At 33.2% G+C, this 6284-nt stretch overlaps 1 long non-coding RNA gene across 1 annotated transcript; it reads right to left on the bottom strand.

Moving 5' to 3' along the window:
- Positions 1–2799: 2799 nt before the first annotated feature.
- Positions 2800–5894, bottom strand: LOC132056867 (uncharacterized). The gene is made up of 3 exons (XR_009414993.1): positions 3859–5894; positions 3641–3729; positions 2800–3474 (listed from the first exon to the last, which is right to left on the bottom strand). It is a non-coding gene; the product is annotated as an uncharacterized LOC132056867 (long non-coding RNA).
- Between the last annotated feature and the right edge of the window lie 390 nt (positions 5895–6284).

The following is a 6284-nucleotide window of genomic DNA, read 5'->3' on the forward strand; positions in this document are numbered from 1 at the left end:
TATGATCTTTATTGCTGATGAACTTATCTGATAAGGCATTTTGAAGCGATGGTATCTTTTTCTTTTGAATAAAAAAATCGATAAAGCGTCGAAATATGGCTATTACCAGATAGAGAAGGAGGGCTTTTAGGTGTGTCTTTATTTCAAAAAGGATTAGCAAGCGAGGCGTTATTCATGATGTAAATATATTATAACTATTATACTATATGATATTGTTCTAATTATTTTGTGGTCAAGTTTCCATGAGGGTTCATTTTCAGTTCTATTTTTTGATATCTGGTGATTTTCGTTTTGCTTTTTTTTTTTTTTTTCCCTATCATTACTTCATTTAAAAATGTCTGAGGTGAAGTGTGTAATCATCTTTCTGTTATAATATGTTCTTATGCAGTTTAGAGTTTGAAATATATATTGAGCTTCCTTCGACTTGCTTTTTGTTGGAGTAATAGAGCAAACAACTCATATTGAGGAATCTAATAAGCGTGGGAGTCTTGAGTACTAAAGTTTAAGAAGGCATTAGAGCAAGACTTCTGCATTTTCAGTTTACTTAAATTTGTTGGTAAATAGTGAATATGAGTGCAATTTGAAACAAGTTATCAGTGTGGGTCAATGCCAACTTAGCATTCTCAGAAGAGCCTCATGGTACAAAAAAGGAAATATGTCAACATCCAATTATATTCCAACACTTAATCTTGCAGTTATATTATCCAATATTCATACAAATATAAGTCACCATTGAGCCAGGGGCGGATGTAATGTGTTTGAGTGGGGTTCAATTGAACCCCAAACTTTCGACGTAAATCGTAAATATACTGTGTTAAATATCCGAAATATACATATATATTGAGTGTTGAACCCCAAACTAAAAGAGGCTGGGGGTTCAGTGGTTGGGCGATTCACATGTAGCGCTTATCCATGTTTTGGAGATCCGTCACCATAAAATTTTAAATCTTGAAGCTTTTTTAAGTTAAAATCGCGATCCAGCATCCGTGAGCCCTCCAACTTTGTTAGCCTAAGACAGGATGATTGCATTGGAAAGATAGACTTTGTATGATGGGGAATACTATTAATATGAAGAAAAAGGGGAACTGATTAGTTGTACATATATTTAGGGACGAGAACATTGTCACTGAAAATTTACAAAAGAAGGATGTGATACTTTTATTCGGATGTTTATTTCAATATGTATTTTTCCTTATATGTTAGTTTCATTTCTTCATATCTACGTTTAATATAATTATGTTTTTTATTTTTACTAATATAAGTTTTTATTTATTTTATATAAATTTATAACATGATTTCGTGTGATTAAATTAACCAGTAACTAATAAGAAGAAGATCCTACAAAAATGATTCAAGAACAACATTTGATAAAATTTGACCATAAGATCCTGTTTAGCTAACTGCTAAAAACTACTTCTCCGGAACAAAAAAGTATTCAAACGATGCTTTTTTTTGGGTAAAAAAGCGTCCACTTATCGAATCGAAAGAATTAATGCTTATTTTTTGATTTTTCCCCTATTCTTCTATGTGATCAAATCCCAATACTATTTAATCATTTTTGAGCGAGTTTAGTCAAATTATTTATATTTTTCTAGGAGTTAGTATTTTCTTAACGGGTGTGCAAATGACTAAGTGGACGCTCTTTTTGATCCGGAGGGAGTATTTAATAGAGAAGCACTTGTATCAAAATACTTGTCCAAAAAAAATAGTAATACTTTTATAGAGAAGTAATTTGATTTTGGCCAATTCATTTGAGAAGTTTTTTTTTTTTTTTTTTTTTTTTTTTTTTTACTATTTGGTATTAAGACTCATCTTACAAGTAATATTATTTAAATTGAGAAATGATAAAAAATAATTTCTTATGAAGGATTTAATTTTTTAATTTATATTTATAAAAGTCTTTGACATATATATGAGTAAAACCAATGAGATAATTTTAATATATGTTTTTAAGGATATTTTTAATTTCTAAAATTTAATTTCTGTAAGAATCACAAATTTATACTAGCTCTTTCGCTGCTCAAAAGCACTTTTAATTTTTAGCCAAATACCTGAAATCACTGAAAGAAGTAGTAATACTTTTGGCTCTTAAAAACTTGCTCTAACTAACCAGCTTTGACTATTACATCGAGCTTCTATTAGCGCTATGGGAAAAGCAGAAAAAAGAAAGATTCCGTGAGCTGATTCACATGGTTCCCATAAGGCAAAAGTCCGCAATCTCGTATGGTAGAGATAACCTTATAATTAAATATAATTAAACTGGTAACATTTTGCAGAAAATGTTTTTCAATTCTCATGTTTGGTTGGTCAAAGTGTTTTGAAAAATATTTTTTTAGAAATGATTCGCTAAATATGAGGAAAATGGCTTTTCTTACGGAAGTAGGTAAAGCAAGTTATAAGTGATATTTAGGTTCATTGTGTCCTCCCCTCATCACAACCCCCTCTGCTACCACCCTATAGTGTTTTTCTAGATTACGTATGAATCTTTCTTGGAATAATATTTTTAACGTTTACTTATCAAACGATAGAAAATAAGTAAAAAAAGCCTTTATTTTGAGAAAACATTTTCTTTCGTACCAAACACACCCCAAATGTCTTGTAGTAGAGAAGTGAAGCATGTGAAACCATAGATTATACAGAGAACCCTTAACATGCTGAAGAAAAATGACAGAAAGAAAGCCTAAGCATCAAAATGCTTGTCTAGTCAAAAGGTAAATAAAATCAAGAAACAATGATACGAAAAAGCTATCGTAATGCTGACCACTAGACCCATCCAGAGGTCAAGAATTTGGATATTAACATATGAAAAGATGCAAAAAATTTAATAAACTTCATACAGAATCAAGAAAATAGGAATTACCGGAAGAGAGATCAATAACAGAGAGGGACTGTGAAGAAGGATTAGAGTGAATGCGGAGGTGGAATCCACTGATACTTGGGTGTTCCAATACATAGGGACAAAAACACGGGCACTAACATTTTAATACACCTAGATAGGAACCTGCAAAAGTACTCAGCTTTTTTAAATCAAAATCCTCAAATGAAGCAAGGTGTAAGCTCGTCAAAGTTAACTGCAAAATGTAATCTTTATGCTAGAGAATAGATTGTGAAGATCAGTGGAGTAATTAACGACTCAACTGCATATTTGATAAGGAAGGTGAAACAGTAAGTTAATATGAGTGAAATGGATCATCAAGAAAGCAAATAATGACGATCAAGCCAAAAAAAAAAAAAAAGACAGATGCAGCAGAACGTACCAAGAGTTCCCATAACAACTGAGAAGACGATAATCTTAACTGGTCTGTAAATGTTTATTTCAGCAAGTGTATAAGGTAGGTAAGCTATGGGAGTCGTACCGAGTTATTGAATGCTGGCAGGAGCTTATATTGCTAGCAGTTGACAAACTGGTTAGATTGTCCACTGTTGTGATCTTCAATAAGCAGTAGCAATATCGTCCATGAAATAAAAAGTTATCTGCAGGAGCTCAATGAGGTTAGTTTGCATCAACATTAGTACTACTGATCTGGCTAAAAATATTAACAAGAAGGGATTGGTAATTGGAAAAAGGAAAAAACAAACGCTATCTGTTTATCACGAACTTAGTTGCAAAATAAAGTGGTAGCATTTACGAGTAGCTAACCGGATAAGATCATCGTACGATGGTAATTCTCATGAGTGACCTTGTTCTGGAGCTCGACACAAGAAATAGTTTATTCCCGACTTCATTGTCTATTCAATAAAAGATAAAGAAAGAATACGTGTAAATAAATGTAAGCATATAAAAAAAGACTGGAAATATATATGAGTCTAACAATGAAATAGAGCAAAAGAATTATTCAATTTGAGGTGGTAGAAGACAAGGCTGCTCTGTGGATGATTTCATCATAAACAATATTATATGTTGAATGGTCATCACGGTTGGCCGGCGTAGATGGACGAATGAGTACTTTAACAGAACTCGAAGTCTTTGCTCTTGATAAAGCAACATAAAGCTGACCGTGTGAAAAAACAGGTTCTCACAAGTAAATTTCAACAAAGTTCCGTGTTTGACCTTGTGCCTTATTTATCGTCATAGCATAGCACAATTTCTTGGAAAGCGTGATTCGTTTAAATGCAACCGGTAATCTTTCATCCACTGATGATAATAATGGCATTCTTGGAATAAATACATGTGTATCTTTGAAAAACTTGCCACAATCTTAGCACTAACTATATGTGTCTTAATATCTGAACATATTAATCGTGTACCATTACATAAACCTTCGTATGTGTTCAAATTCCGTAGTAATATAATAGGACAATTCTCTTTCAAAGTTAATTTATAAGGGGGTAAACCAGCAGGATTCAAGCGGTGTAATAAATCTTCAAATAGAGTTTGATCATTAGGCTCAACAGTTTCGTCAATGCCAACAAATGTAGTTGCTTTCTCTGGAAACTTTGCAATAAGCATATCATTGATTTCATTTACAAAATCATTCTTCGTTGTTAGGATAACACGAGAATCTGCAGAAGAGAAATTAGAGAAGAATGTGTTTAAATTCGGAAACGTCATAGTGAATAATTTATCTAAAGATTCTTCTTCAGTTGTAAAAGGAATGATCAAATAATCTGGAAGCTCAATTTTGTTGCTATGGTTAACTTTCTCTTGTCCATTTCCAATTCGCATTAAGTAATCACAAAAAGCGGGATCTGTTTTCACTCTCATATTTTCAGATAGCTGCAATTTTTCAAGTTCCTCCCAAACGTAGAGTACAGTATACTTTCACTAATGAAATCTTCTTTTTTCCCATTGCAAACCACCGGGAGTGTTTGTCTAAAATCTCCTCCGAAGACGACCACTTTTCCACCAAATAGTATATTTGTATCCATAAGATCTTTTAAGAGCAAGTCAAAAACTTCAAGCATTCTTTTTTTTTTAGTCATAGACACTTCATCCCATACAATTAATTTGGCGTCACGAATCAGATACGTAGCTGAGCTTTGTTTACTGATGTTACAGCTGAAATTTTCATCAATGTCTATGGGAATTTTGAAACGCGAGTGCGCAGCTCGTCCACCTGGAAGAATCGAAGCAGCAACACCAGAAGTGGCAGTTGCCAGAGCTATGTATCCCTTACTTCTTATTGTCGCTAATAAAGCACGGTATAAGAATGTTTTCCTGGTTCCGAGAATCGAAGCAGCAACACCAGAAGTGGCAGTTGCCAGAGCTATATATCCCTTACTTCTTATTGTCGCTAATAAAGCACGGTATAAAAATGTTTTCCCGGTTCCTCCCGGACCATCAATAAAGAAGGCTCCTGCTTTCTTAGAGAAAACTCTATCAATAATCACATTGTATGCTTTCAACTGTTTCTTGTTCAATTTTTAATGTAATAACACATCTTCTTCTCTAACTGTGATGGTTCTTTCGAAGAATATTTCCTTTGCCTCTTGTGCCACTGCTGATGGCCTAAGACAAGTTGTATCTTTCAGAGGAACACATTCTTCAGATTGTACCAGGTGGTAACCTAACAAGTACTGCCTCCGTTTTAATTTACGTTTCATAGTTTAAATCGACAAGAAATTCAAAAAAAGAAGGGTTAATATATACCTCATCAACCTCTTAAATTTGTTAGTAAATTTCATTTAGGCATCAAATTACGATGTGTTCGAATTGACCGTCTGAACACATGATAAAGTGTTCCTATTAGACACTTTTGGTTCAAATTTTAAAAAAGCTTTTTGCGTCAATTGTCCACTACGTAGATGAGATAGTACTAAAAAATTACTATTTTTCCACTAAATTTCCGACTGAAAAATGTTCAATGCCTATTCTCACTGATGTCGGTTAGAAAAAACCTAAATAGTAGTGTTTTCGCACAAAAAAATTAGGAAGTTTCCATTGCGTTTCAACGGGAGCACTTGTTTTCATATGTCGTTTTCGGTGAAATTTGTTTTTGGTGCAGGAATGAGGGTGAGAAAAATCATGTTTTAGTAGTAAGTTAACCACTTAAAATATATCATATCATTTAATTATATGCATTATTAGCCTCAATAATCTGCAAAATCTCAGGCCTATTCCAACTTAGTTGGGAAGAAGGGGGTATTTTCTAATACTAACCCATATTGTAATTTTTTATCAACTTGTTTTGCAGAGGGACCTCTTGGACTAAGAGTAAATTTGGCCATATGCCATTCAGTTTTTGTTAAAGGAGATTCTACAAACTTTGAGGTTGATCCTTCTTTAGGTGTTGAAGCCACTGAGCTTTATACCGAAGTGAAATACACAACTGTAAACGAGTACT

This window comes from Lycium ferocissimum, chromosome 5 (genome assembly GCF_029784015.1).
Source record: "Lycium ferocissimum isolate CSIRO_LF1 chromosome 5, AGI_CSIRO_Lferr_CH_V1, whole genome shotgun sequence".
NCBI lineage: Eukaryota > Viridiplantae > Streptophyta > Magnoliopsida > Solanales > Solanaceae > Lycium > Lycium ferocissimum.